Raw genomic sequence first — 14934 nt, forward strand, 5'->3', positions numbered from 1 at the left:
ACCCTACCTCTGGAGGGTTAATGCTTGCTAATGCCTGTCTTTTTATTGATTTACAGCACACCGAAGTCAAGGAGAACACAGACAGACCTTCTCTTCCTGAGCAGAACCTGGCCCCAAGTTATCAGAGAAGGTTACACCCAGAAGTGTGCTGCCAGAGGCACCAACACAACCAGACACAAGCCTCTGTTGCCAACACAGTGACTGACCTAAGTGAGCAAGAGGGGATGTTTGGGGCTCGTCCTCCAGAGGCCTTGTTCAGAAACAATGGTCAACTAAGGCAGCCCACCTGTCTGGAACCCCCATACCTTCCTTTAAAATTTCCTACAAAACATTCTCCCTTGGGGCAAAGGACAAGATGCTCACTGGAAGACAAGAGCCTGTATATTCCAACAGCCAGCCAGCTTGTTGTCAATAAAGCCCTTTCTTCCGTGGTCACTCTGCCTCTGGGTTCACTGACTCCATCAGGTGGCGGTGTTTACCCTTGTTCTTACATCACATACAACAAAAAAAGACTCACGCCACCAGACAACAAGGCTATCAGTTCTGCAGCAGTGCACGCCTGCTGGATACCCACGAGTTCCATTCACTTCTGACTCTGCCTGCCTAGAGTTACAAGGCACAGAATGAACATTTGAGATGCCATTTGCCCTAGATTGTATAGATGATGCTTCTAACATTCTGGCTATAAAATGGAGTTCCCAAAACACCCTCGGGTTCTTCACTTGTTCATCAGCTCATGTAACCCAAGGGAGTACTGAATTACACATGAAGCTTTATAAAATATGTTATAGAGGGCCAAAATAAAATAATTCACAGGGCAAAGTGCCCACTGCTCAAGAATAAACTCAGTTTGGATTCCCAGTACCCATGGAAAAGCCTGGAGTGGAGGTTCACAAGTGTAACCCCAGTTCTGGGGATGGGAGATGAGGAAAGTAGGGAGATTTCTGAAACTCGCTGGCTGGTCAGTCTTGTCAAACTTGAGAGTCCCAGGCTCAGTGACAGATTTTAGCACTGATTAATTAATTAATTAATTAATTAGAAAATAAAGGTGACGCATGATGATATGGACCTCACAAGCACACCTGAATACGCACATATCCCACTGTCAGGCAGAGAGTATGGACATAGAGAAAATGAGGTATCAGGTGAGGTGTGAGAGTCTCCTTGGTCCTTTGGGCTTTTTTAGAGGCTTACCATCAGCATGACTGCAGTAAGACATTCAATAAAAACATGATCAGACTGAAGGGTGTGGCCCAAAGCTAAGGGACTAGCTGGAGAACATCAGCAGAGCCAGCTGGCTGCTGCATTCACCTGGCCTCTTGTGCAGTGTTCTGCCCTGCAGGACACAGGGCAGGATGCCCTGGATAAGGGTATTACCCCTAGAAGAAGAGAAATCTGGCTCCTACTGTCTACACAAAAACCAAAGTACATACAACATATACACATGTGTAACACAAATGTGTATCATGTATGTCCTACGTCATATCACAAATATGTTCAGATACCACACAAAACAAGAAACTTAAACTATCTTTTCAAATTTCTTTTCGGAGGCCCTTTGATTTATTTTTAACCCCACTATGTAGCATCCATTGAAACAATATTAAGCAAGGTCTAAAACTGCAATTTTTCTGCTTTAAAAATAATTAAATATTCCTCAAGCTCTCATAACACTAGATACTCATTAACGTAGATGTATGCCATATATTCAAACTTCTGTTCTATTACTAGAGCCAAGTCGTTCTTAGAGATCTTCTAAGAGCCCATCTCTTCCTCCACTCTACTTGACCCACCACCTCCCAGTCACAAAGGGAAGCCTCAGTCCATACCAGTCAGTTCAGGCTTTCCCTTCTCCTTTCCCTCCTCTCTCCTCCTTTCCTCTTGTCCAACATCACATGGTCAACCTTTCTTCTTACTATCGGGCTGTTTCATAAACTTCTATACCACTGTCCCTATTCTCTCACCCATCGTCTTCTCTTAAACCCCTTCCTGTCCAATGTACACTTCAACCGCTCAAGATGACCAATGACGATCGCTTAATCATAGGGTCAAGTTTTGCTCTGGAATCTGAGGCATTACCTGACAAGCGAATACTGCTCTCCTTGAAGCAGGTTATCACTTACTTGACCCTTCAGGTTTATTCCTACTCTACTTCAACTCCTTGCTGGGGGGGTTCCTTGGCCAAAATCTTCCTTCATTCCTTACCTGTTCGTCTCTTCCTGGTCTTCCTGATCTGCTCAAGTCAGAACTCGTTAAGACTGAATTCTTGGGACTTTTCTTCCATCCACTCTCATTTTTCACTTTAAAAATCTCACCTAGTCTTAAAACATTAAACCTTCTGACCAATAACAGCATTAATCGTATTAAATATATCTAATAATGGTATTAGGGAGATGGCTTACAGCTAAGAACATTTGCTGCTCTTGCAAAAAAACACAGATTCTAGTTTTAGGAGCCAAACCCCAGTTCCAGGGAATACAACTTGCCACTAAGCAAATTGTAGCACTCTGCTCACAGACCCCATTTAAGTGCTCCATAGCCAGACCTCTTGAAAGAGCCAGTGCTGTTTGCGCCAGTACAAACCAGGAAGCTGTTTGTTGTTGTTGTTGTTGTTGTTGTTGTTGTTGTTTTTCCCCTTAGGAGCCACACCTCTGCTTGTGGCCAGCAAACAAAGCCTTTCTGGAAATAATGCGGCTACAAAGAAGCTGCACTTGGCTCCTGTTTCTGTGGGTCTACAAGAGCTCTTTTTAAGCTTTCTTAGACTTTATGTGGATGTAAATTGCCGAACGTTCAGGCGTCATTTTGTACATGGAGACTGTTCGTTCATTTTCCCCAGCTGCACATGTCAAAAACTCTGACGCCATCTTGACTTCCACCTGCATCACCTACATCCAGTCTTTGAGCAAACCCTGTTGCCTCTGTCTTCCAATTTGATCCAGAACCTGACTTAATCTCAGGATAACCAATTCTTACCAGGCCCTAGTCCGTAACTCTTCTCCGAAATAATGAGAATGGCTCTGCCTGGTTTCCCTGCTTCCTCCCTTAGCTATTCACAGCCAGCCCTGAGAACATTGGTCGGTTTTGACTCCTTCATCACCTAAATCATGTCACATTTTGCTTTTACCCCTTCCACAGTGCTACTCACATAAAAGCCTAACTCTGCTGTGGTCCATACATACACCTTTCACCCATGATGCCTCTTGTTCATAACCCCTCTGATGTCCACAGCTTCTCCTCCTCCTGAGCTTCACCCATGATGGCTCCTTGCTGCTCCCTGAACACACAGTAGTGCATCCTCTCCAGAGCTCTTCCACGGAAAGTTATCCTATGCCTGATGATACCAACACAGATTGCTCCTTATCTTCTGCGGATCTTTCCAAAGGATTATAACGCACCAGCAGAGACCGGCAGACTAGGCTGACAGTAACAAGCTTCCTCAGAACAATGAAGATTTGCATTTGCAGTAAAGGCCATTTGCTGCCAAGTCTGACAACCCACATTCAATCCCTAAGACCCACATATGTGCCATGCATGGTACATATGCACCTCCCCATCCCCCAAACACAAATAATAAATAAATGTAATTAAATATTTACCAAAGAAAGGAACCTGCGATGATAAGATCAAAACAGTCACTCAAGGAAGAATGGAAAAATCCTGTCCTGTTTACAGCAGGCTGGTCGAAGCCTCTGGACGGTGAAGCTGAGCTAGGCTAGCAGTTCCCTACTGTGCATATCTCAAATGGGGAAAGGAGAATAAAGCTTCATCTCTGGGCAATTTGGCTTTCACTGGGCCTTTCTTACCCCTCAAAGACATCCAGATGTGAACTCTCTACTTTGTTTCTACTGAGGACACTTGAATTTAATTCTATAGTGTGTGTTCACAAAAATTGCTTTTGTATATTTCTATTGTATCATTTTGACTGTCTCTAAAACAGCACGGGGCAAAACTCAGCCCAAACTCAGAATTTCCAAACATAATGGGGCCGCAGAATCTGTGGCTACTTACTTCACATTTACATATTTTAGATTACTGTAAGCTAAGTTACTATTCTTGGCATGCCCAACTTAAAACGTCTGTGTATCGAAATGTAGACATTTATAGGGTAAATTTTAAGTCAGCGATGCTATGTGTAGAAGCTATTGCCTTTCTTCAAATGGTCTCAGCCTCACACAAAGCACATGCACACACACACACCACTACTGCCTCTTTAAACCATATTTATTGTGGCCATTTCTAAGTAAGATGCAGACATTTAGGATCTAACTGCCAAAGGTTTGGGACAAAAGAATCAAAAAGTGGCCACTTTAGAACAAAGTCCTTGCTTCCCGATCAGCCTACTTACAGGTATAGAAAATACATCACGTGGGCAGGTGGCACTAATATATTTCATTCTGTCATAAACATGATTTAGATCCAGGTCCCTTTTACACTGCATTTAGGCAATAGTTAATCTTCGTCTTTTCTGTGTGGTAGCTAATTTTAACTGTCAATTTGACACAGCCCAGAATTACCTAGGAAACACAGTTATAATGAGGAACTGTGAAGACATTTAGCCTTTGGGCATGTCCCTGGGAGGTTGTCTTGGTGGTAATTCGGGGTAGAAAGACCCACCAGGAATGTGGGTGGCAACACGGGCTGTGCTCTCAACTGTAGAAGAGCGCAAACCCAGCTGAGAAGCAAGCAACCATGTGTTTAACATTCTCTGCCCTTGACTGTGGGTGTAATACTTCAAGTTCCTGCCTTGACTTCCCCGAAATTCGTAGCCAAATAACCATTTCTTCCCAATGTTGCTTTTATGTAAGTGAAGGAAAGGACACAAACATAAAATAAGGGCAGGGGCACCGGGCTTGCATCCTGCCATTGCTTGAAGAACAAGTAGAAATACCATGAGGGATAATGATATGTTTTACCTGTGTTTCAAATATAAACCCTTTACAGGAGTTATAGGCACAAAATATATTGATTTTAGAAAGGTTAAAAAAGAAAAGAAACACTTTTTAGGTGGCAAATTTTAGCTGATAAATTACCTTTATCCAAAGGTAAGGGATTGCTCCAAAGTGGAGACAGGAAGAAGTGAGGATAAAGCCAGAAGCCTTAAGCATTATCACAGGTCTAAGCATAACGAAGTCTAGAAAAGATAAAATGTTCAAAAAGATGCTGCGTATGTATGTGAGTGTGGGGGAAGTGAGTGTGCGTGTGTGTGTGTGTATGTGTGTGTATCTATGTGGTGCACATATGTGTATGATTAAGTGTACTGTAACTGAATATATTTTATAAATCTTATAGTCAGATACTGCTACATACTTATTTAATAAGTCAGCATGGTACAAACATTAGGAGGATGCTACAGAAGAAAGAAGCAGGACTCCAGAAACTTTAAGTAATCTTTTAAATCTACCTTGTAGAGTTTTCAACAATTGAAACAAAATATAGACCAAAAGACCAAGGGAAACGTGATTATAACAAACAAACAAACAAATAAATAAACGCCATCTGACAGCCTTAGGCTTGAAGGATGATACTTTGACTTGCCACCTGAGAGAAGTCAGGGAGACAAGACAGAATTCTAAAGAATGCCAGCTGATGATCAGATGATCAGGTCACAAGGCAAGAACTGCTCTCAATGGAGTTCTATAAAAACAGGGCTTTACCCCTTCTCCGAGGAGGGAATCCGCCTAAATGAGGGTTACCCACCCAGAACTCTGAAGTTGACTGTGCTGAGTGGGCCCACAGTTAAACACAAGCCTCTTCCACAGGAGCAGGCCACCCACAGAGGTACAAATAAGAATGGCTGGTACACAGGAGAGCCTGGATACTGTTGTACAAAGCAGGTTCCTAAAAGAATATTAAAGGACGTCATGGCTTGTGGCTCTGCAAAAGACAGACATTAACTGTTTAGTTCTTTACTTATGTCTCAGTAAAGGAGAAAAAGGACTGTGACAGCCACAATTCAAAAGGCTTTCAGGCCTGTTTGTTCTCTCTCTATGATGACCTCACAGGAAGAACTCAGCCACCATCTTCCCATGACCTAGCATAAAGACAGGAACATTCAGAGAAAAGCACAGACAATAAGACTCCACTCGGTGGTGTTTGCTGACACTTTTCCACGGTATGTAGAAGCCGGTCCCACCCAGATAGAAAGAACCCAGGGTTATTCATTAGATTAAAAGCTCTGCCTTCCAAGTCTCCACAGCCTCAAGAACATCTTAGAGACAATGCTGTTCACAGACACAAAATTTAAAAGACTTCGGGGGCTGGAGAGATGGCTCAGTGGTTAAGAGCATTGCCTGCTCTTCCAAAGGTCCTGAGTTCAATTCCCAGCAACCACATGGTGGCTCACAACCATCTGTAATGGGGTCTGGTGCCCTCTTCTGGCCTGCAGACATACACACAGACAGAATATTGTATACATAACAAATAAATAAATAAATAAATATTAAAAAACATTTTAAAGACTTCAAAGCAGCTGGAGAGATGGTTCAGCAGTTAAAAGCATGTAATGCTCCTGCAGAGGACCTGAGTTCAGTTCCCAGCACTTGCATCGGTGGGTTCAAAATCAGCTAGCTGTAACTCTAGTTCCGGGGAGTCTGATGTCCTCCTCTGGCCTCCCTGGGCACCTGCACACACGCAGCATATGCAAACACACTTTTTTAAAAAAAAATTAAATTAGCCAGGTGGTGGTACACACCTTTATATGGCCATCGGTATTCCTTTTAACAGCCCAAGGAACCTGACTCTTAAACTCCGAAGTTAAGATGATGAGGGTAGCTGTATACAATACCTGAGGGTACCAAACACGCTAACAGCAATGCCAGGGGGAACACGCCTAAAGCTCAGAAAGAAAGGATGTTTGGAGGTCAACACAGCCAGACAGCAACTCTGAAACAAGCTCGTTGTGCTACAGCCATTCTAGCTACTCCTGTTAGGTGACCCAATCTACCTTTCCAGCCACGAGAGGGGTCAGGAGGACCGTTCTGAGGTCCTCAGACAAAGGCTGCACTCCTCTGCAGATTGCCGTGATTACAGAGATCGTCACCATCCCCAAACTCCACCAAAGAAGGATGAAGCCAAGAGTGTATGGGGGGCGAGGAGGGTGGTGGCTTACACAAAACCTTGAAATTAGCAAAGAGGACCCCTGGAAATCTACACCAAGCCTGACCGTGAGCAGCAAGGAAAAGAGCAAAAACTCATGCACAGTTCATCACAATCCTAAACCACACAGCTGTGGGAGGAGACGCCCATGTGGCACGTGACTTTGCACGTAGGAGTACATGTAACAGATCCTGTTGTTATGTGGCACCATTCTGTCCAACAGCAAGAGCGAAAGCCTCGTGAAACAATGAAGTCAACAAACTTCATGGGTCTGGGGAAGCTGAAACTTAACAAGATCCACAAAGACCTCCTCCTGAGGCTGTGGAAGCGGTAAAGAGCTGCTTTGGGAGGAGACTCTCAGACACTGAGTTATGCAGAGAAGCCCAGCTCTCTACTGCTTCCACAGCAAACACACAAACACATACATACACATACAAGCTTTAAAAATAAACTAAAATTCAAATACCCTTCAAGTCAAACTCACTTATTGCTTGTTAGTCAATGAAACATTTCCCATTAATGTGTTGAATTAAAAAAATTAAGGAAATAAGTATAATAAGAGATTCTAAAAACACATAAAAACACAAACTTGAGTCTAACTTTAGGTAAGTTGTTAGGCTTTGCTCTGTTTTCCAGTAGGCTTATACACAGCTCCACTTCAGTGCCAAGACAGCCAAGCACTACCATAGGAATTTCCATGAGCGGAATAACCTGCCTGGATGTCTGACTTCCTTAGAACTCGACACAAACACGATGTGTATATCATTCTGATCCTCCCTAACAGTGAGTTCTTAGGAAACCATGAGAGTTTCATCAAATCACAAAGTTGTTGAGATAGTAATGTCTTAAAATGAGAAATTATCCCAGTAAAATACAAAAACTGGTTGTATGGTCAACTCCTGACTTACTAGCTCACGGGACACAGCAACAGCGAAATGGAAAGCTGCATGAAGGCTTTAAGGGGCTTCAAGTTCCCCAAACCCGACCAAAAGCAAGGTGCCTACTTGCCGTTTCCTTCAACACATTCCCAGCGAAAACTTCCCCGGCCGTGCTGTGGGCACTTTGCCTTCCCTTCTAACTGCCAATCCGGCTGTGCCCGACTTCCTTTAGGGCAGTCCCTCTCACACACACCAAAGTCCAACTGGAGTCCTTACGTTGGCAACTTTACTGAAAGCTCCTAGTTATAGGGGTGAGCTAAATCAAACACTGAATCCGACCAGTTCAATGGCCTAGTTACAGTTTCACATCCCCGCCATTCTTAGACGTATTTACACACGATAACTCAGCAATTAAAATTCAACTCAGCTACAGTTTGGCCTCAATTCACAGGACTTACCATCCTGGAATAGACTGTTAGAACTGCTAAGTAACTCTTTCTGAAAGAAGGCATTTTCATTCGGTGATGGAGCCTGTGTTTCTGCAGCTTAGTTAATTCACATTAAAGTAGCATCCCCAACTCCCTTACAAGAACCTTTCCTGGTCTAGTAAGTTGAGCATCCAAACTGCCCTAATTGCTCTTCGGGCTGAGGAGGGAGGGGGACTTGATTGGGGGAGGGGGAGGGAAATGGGGGGCGGTGGCGGGGAAGAGAAGGAAATCTTTAATAAATAAATAAATAAAAATAAAAATAGTAAAATAAAGTAAAAAAAAAAAGAACCTTTCCTGCTGATGGTGCCCTTTAAAGCTGCAATATCACACCAGTTTTTTATTAAGTCAGTATAGAAACATACTTTATTTTTTTAACAATTCAAGGGTAGCAATCTTTAAAGCTTGTCTAAGCAGACACAGGGCTGCGCCCTCCTTCCCAGATGCATTCTGGAGCTGCTGGGACCTGCCTTCCCTGCTCTCCACTAAACACATATTTAAGACCCTGCATGGCCAACAGGTTCCTTCTCCTACTTCTCATTGAGATGATAGATTGGACACAAATGCATACATTTGTTAAATATACAATTTACTCCAGGCTGAAAGATACTTTCCTTCAGGACTTTGAGGGCACACGCGATAAAAAATAATAAAGATAAAAAATCTTCAGAGAGAGACTGCTGAGTTACCGTGCCTATAGGCTCCATCCTTTGCATCACCCGTCTCTGCCCTGAGACCAAGAAGCTAGGAGGACCTTGAAGGGTCCGGTCTTGATCTTGGGTGTTCGCAGCTCCCATAATAACACAGCTCAGTAGTCACTGCTGGACTTCATTGTGGCACACACTGTTTTGTTTTGCTTTCCCTTGGAGTTTTCGGACAGATTTGCTAGGATTATAGATTACACCATCATCCTGACTCATTGTTCTACACACTCTGGGGGCTCAGTCAGTATGGAAGCACACCCGTGCCATTGAGAAATGTCTTTATATTATTTCTTTCTTTTCTTTCATCTTATATTTTCTGTTCTCTCTGAAAGACTGATAACTCAGTATCTGTGTTTCATATGTATGACTTATTTTTTCTCTTTTCTACTATCCAGTTTATCTTTTTATTCTAACCTTGCAGGCAATGTCTTCCACTTGGCTTTCTAATCTTCTATTTTAATAGTTTGTTTCTGTGATCACACTTTCAGTTTCCCTCTCTGATCTGCTTCCTCTTGAGTATCTGTTATTACTGCCTATCTGTTCTCCTTGCTGGGAAGGCATCCCCCAGCGTACAAAGTTTGCCACTCCCATTCCGCTTACTACAACACAGCTGAATGGCTCGATGCTCAGATAACTGGGCAGGGCCTGTCACATTGTTCAGAGGCTTCCAACTGTTAAGATATGTGGTCCTTCCTCTTTCCACACAGGTTCTTGAGATAAAAAATGGTTTCACAGACAGGTTAGATAAGCTGTGCAAAGACATCAAAAATGAAAAGGCACAATAATGGAAAAGGACACAAAACTACCAAAACCATGGCTGTCCATAATTCCGAAAGTGTTTACATCCAACACATGACTTAAATCCCATACTTGTTTAATTTTATTATTTTTGCTGTATTTGGGTAAGCCATGAGTACTAAGCTATAAATAAAAGATTATGGAACGTTTTCACATAGCTACATAGAATCCTCAGCACAAGATAAAACCCGGGAAGGTGGTACCTACTTAAAATCCCAGATTCAAGAATAGGAAGCTAGAAAATCAGGATTCAATCATCCTGACAGCAAGTTCAAGGCCAGCCTGTGATAAATGAGACCCTGTGTCTTAGGAAGGAGATTCAAATACCACAGACTACAATAAATATTTTAGAAAATGATCTGAAATTGGAATTAGTTAGCTCAAAAGTGACCTTTGACAATGCTTCCTCCAGGGCCCAGGACGTGGCTCAGTGGACAAAGGTACTTCTGCCAAGCCTGACAAACCCCCTCTACATATGCACCACATACCCAGAAAACATACACACACAGGAATAGGAAGGGCCTGTCTCAAAACTCTTTTTAAAAATCTATTATGAAACTGTAAGAGAAAAAGTTAATCTAGTAATTAAAGTTGTCATAACAACTATGTAATTACACCTATAATTAATTTACTGTTTACTTTTATCCACAAAAAGTGCCAGATAATCATGCAGCAATGACAGACTCCTATAAAAATTACTGTCATCAAGTGTCTAATCTAACTAATAATTATTTTAAAATGAGATACTTTTTGCCTACAGAAATAGAAAAACATACTTCAGAATGTATTGCTAATAAAAGCACAGTCATGAAATGTGAGCTGGAAAAACAGCTTGGAAAGCAAACTGCCACTAAGATGGAATGGCACATATCTTTAATCCCAGCACTCGGGAGACAGAGACAAGAGGATCTCCGTGAGTTCCAAGCCAGCCTGGTCTACACAGAGAGTTAGTTCCAAGCTAGGGCTACACAGTGAGACCCTGTCTCAAAACACAGAAAGAAAAAAACAAGCACAAAAACCTACAGTACCAAGTAATTCGGATTTGAAGAATCAAAAATAAAAGGTTTCATTAGTAAGCACCACTTTGAAAAGCCAGGATATAGGGCAGGCAGCCCCTACACAAAACTGGGGGAGAAGTAGGCCACACCACCTGTCTCAGCCATTCAACTGTGTGTTTTCCCATGCTAACATGTTTAAAATTAGGCTGCACTTAACAGCTAATTGGCAGTGATTCTTCTTCCTAGAAGCACATAACTGTGCACCTGAGTGTCAACAGTCTCTGGACTCAGTGGAATGTGGAAGTGGACTGAGGGGAACAGCACAGATTTGACAGGCGGAGATACTAACCACTATACTAACGAGGAGCTGTAACAGCACAGATTTGAAAAGCACAGAACACTTGGCAGACAGGGACCTGCAGGAGTGACTGGGAAAGGAAGCTGGAGACTTCTCAGCATCTTCCTTTACTCTGCTGGTTGTGCCTCCTTGCAAAGGTCAGAATAACATTAGCTAAGGTATAGGTTGCATATAAAGAACAGCATATAATATCATATTGTCCCCTTTTGATAGGGTGTCATTCTAGAGTGCAAGGTGGCCTAAAACTCAAAATCCTCCTGTCTCAGGGTCCTGAGTGCTAGTTTTGTGTCTCCATACCCAGCCCTGAATGTTTGTTTAATTTTTAGCACTTACAAATGTGTTTGGGGAGAGTGTGTGAAGGTCAGAAGAAACTCACCCCAGTCAGCCGGTGATTCCTTCTACATCGTGGGTCCTGGGGATTGAACTCAAGTCCTTGGGCTTGGCATCAAGCCACTTTTGCACACTGAGCCATTTCACCAGTCCAAGCCTTTTTAAAAATCATGTAATAGCATGCTTACATCTTTCCCCTTTCTTCTGAAGTCCACACTTTCCCCACTCTTAACCACTACAGGTTATCCCAAGTACCTCGAGATGACTTCCACTGACAAAAGCACTCCCCAAACCAGTTCTGGCAACAGTTTTCTCCAAGCTTCTAGTGGGCCAGTCAGATCTCCCCCTCGGCACCCTTTCTCGCCTTCGCTCCCTCTCTATGGCACATATACACCCAGAAGATGTGGCTACTGCTGCCTAACCAGGATCTTCCCACTACACAGAAGGCCTTGGCCATGGGGACATCTGAGCCTGTATACATCCTTAAGCCAATGACACAGCAACCTCCCCACAAGTGCTGCATGCTCCAGTGGATAGAGAGTGGGCCACACACATGCAGAAAAAAAATACTGGCAGAAAAACACTTGCTAGGTCCTATACGCTTCCCCCAGAAAGTGTGAACTAATTTATATATGTGTGTGTATATATATATGCATATATATATGCGCCAATATATTTTCAAGAGAAAATGGCTAAGCAACTAATACTGCTACTCTAATATACCATTTTGCTACACATAATCTGAAAATAGGAGTTTCCTAAAGTCTGCTATAAAATAATCTTGTATATCTACTAAAATAGTTTGTGATTTTGAAAAGTCTGAAAAGAATTTGAGACTGTTATTAGAGGAAGTATTTTATCTTATAATACAAACATTGAAACTAGCAAATAGTAATGCCCACTTACTAAATATTATGCAAATGTTTTTTTCATGAAAAATCTTCAAGTAGCCTTAGGTAACATATAGCAAAGGAGTTGATGGGAGAATCACATTTTTTTTTCATAGTTGTCCTTTACCAAAGAATCTGACTTAAGGGTAAAGAAAAAAAGATTAGATCAAAAAACAGACATTCCTCATTGGAATGTAATGGAGATACACTGTATCAAAGTCTGAGGGCATATATTTATGAGGCTACCATAATGAAACTTGATGGTATGTATCCAGACCTGAATGAAACAGTGACAAGAGATTTTCCATGGCAACAGAGTAAAATGTCTAAATTATAAACTCACCCAGTTTATAACCTCGCAAAGCAGTTTGTGAAGGCATGACAGCAAATACCTGTGGTCTCAGTTACCTTGGAGGCTGAGTCAGGAGAACCTCTCAAACCTTTACACATTTTTAAATTATTACTTTAAAATTTAAATGTAGGTCAGCATCCTCCAAAGTGATTCCTAGCTTCAAAGCAATTTCAAACTGATTTTGTTTTGTTTTAGAAAGATAAAAGTTCTAAAAATTTATGCAGAAATGCAGGGTCAACAATAGTCAAGATGTTCTTAGAGAATAACTGGACAGGATGCTAAGATGCACTGTAAAGTGTTAATAAGACAGTGTGCTGGTGATGTATGGACAGACCTACAACCAGGACCACACACAGAGACTTTCTGACTGCTTGACAACAAAAGCAGGCAATACCCAATAATAAAGAAAGATAAACCATCAAATGCTGCCAAGAAAATGGGATATGAGCTTGGTAGAAAGACAACAAATGTGAGCCCCACGTCATATAGCTGCATCCAGCAGTTACACAGATGAGTTATAAGCCTACATGGGAGAGAAAAAGACAGTTAAAGCCTCCATAAATCCATACAGAACATTCCATTTATGACTTCAAACTGGAGAGATTAAAATAGGATCTAAAACAACATTATCCACAAAGAGAAAAATAATTCACAAATCTCACAAGCTCTTGGATGTATGTTTCTAGGAGCGAGTGGAGCTTTTTATACGCTTGGTCATCATGTGTGTGTTTTCTTCTGAAAAATGTCTGTCTGGGCCATTTTATCTATTTATTAGCCATTTTATTTGACTTTCCACTGTTGAATATTAGTCCCCTGTGAACAACAGCCAACCAGTGTGTTCTCCATTCTCTCGGCTGTCTCTTTACTCTGGTGGTTGATTCCTGCGCTGAGCAGAAGCTGGTTGATGTTATTTCATTCCTTCCTGTGCTGTGGGAGGGTTTTGTCCAGAAGAAGCTTTGCTTATACCAATGTCTGAAGAGTCTGTTGTCTTTTAATAGTTCATTCACCTCACTTTGTATACTATAGTAAAAATTAAACAATAAAATAAAATAACAAATGCTGAGTGGTGATTAGAAAAAAAAAAACTCCAAGCAAAACTTCTATATGCTCACAGTATTTCAGAGCTGGGTATGGGCACAGACTCGGAGGAGACCCTAGCCCTGCCCACATTTCTCGCTGCTGCAGTCACAGTAGCCATCCTAGGTGCCCATCAGTAGATTAACTGATGAAAAAGTGTGCATTGAGCTTTAGTCATCCATAATGAAAAATGAAATCATGTCATTTGCAGGAAAGTATGTGTAACTGGAGATTATCGCAGTGGATGAAATAAGCCAGCTTCACAAATACAAGCATGGCATGTCCTCAGGGAGAGGAGAAAGGTGTGTGACAGGAGAAAGACGGGTGGGAAGGGTAAGTGGCGAGAGACTGAAGAACATCATACACCTGCAAGGAACCGTCATCATGAAGCGCCTTCCTTCGCTCAGTTAATGTCACTTTTTTTAAATGGCACATTAACACAATGGGGCAGTGTACAGCGTGGAAAGAAAAGGAAATCCTGTCACTATGGCAGTGTGGGTTGTGTAGGGAGATGAGTTGATTACACAGACACTGATCACGTATGTCTTCTACAAAAATGATCACACAGGAGTACAGAACAAATTTGTAACCCTAGAGGTTTAGGAAGGACAGGAAGGAGTGAGAGATTGAACAGGGATCCAAAGATAGCTAAACAGGAGGCATCAGTTCAAACAATTCCACAGCACAATAGGGTAACAAGAGACTACAATGACTAAACATTCCAACAGAACTGGAGAATCCAAAGTCTCCCAATACACAGAAATAATTCTATCTAAGAAGGGGAAATGCTAAACTATGCCTGTGCACGTGCATTAAATCATCTCATCATACCATCCAATCAAGAGCTAAAAGTGGGGGGCTGGAGAGATGGCTTAGTGGTTAAGAGCATTGCCTGCTCTTCCAAAGGTCCTGAGTTCAATTCCCAGCAACCACATGGTGGCTCACAACCATCTGTAATGAGATCTGGTT

The 14934-nt window shown here is 42.1% G+C and overlaps 1 protein-coding gene across 7 annotated transcripts in view; it reads right to left on the reverse strand.

Annotated features, from left to right (window-relative positions):
• The window catches only part of Myo6 (myosin VI), a 136479-nt gene that overhangs the window by 91896 nt on the left and 29649 nt on the right, over positions 1–14934 (reverse strand). Inside the window, exon 1 of one of the 7 annotated variants that reach the window (XM_026779460.1) lies at positions 8100–8393. The exons of the other annotated variants lie outside the window; for them this stretch is intronic. The gene's annotated coding sequence lies outside the window, so the exon portion shown is untranslated. Of the gene's footprint in view, positions 1–8099; positions 8394–14934 lie in introns of those variants that run through there. 7 annotated transcript variants of the gene reach the window in all.

This window comes from Microtus ochrogaster, chromosome 5, assembly GCF_000317375.1.
Source record: "Microtus ochrogaster isolate Prairie Vole_2 chromosome 5, MicOch1.0, whole genome shotgun sequence".
Classification (NCBI taxonomy): Eukaryota; Metazoa; Chordata; class Mammalia; order Rodentia; family Cricetidae; genus Microtus; species Microtus ochrogaster.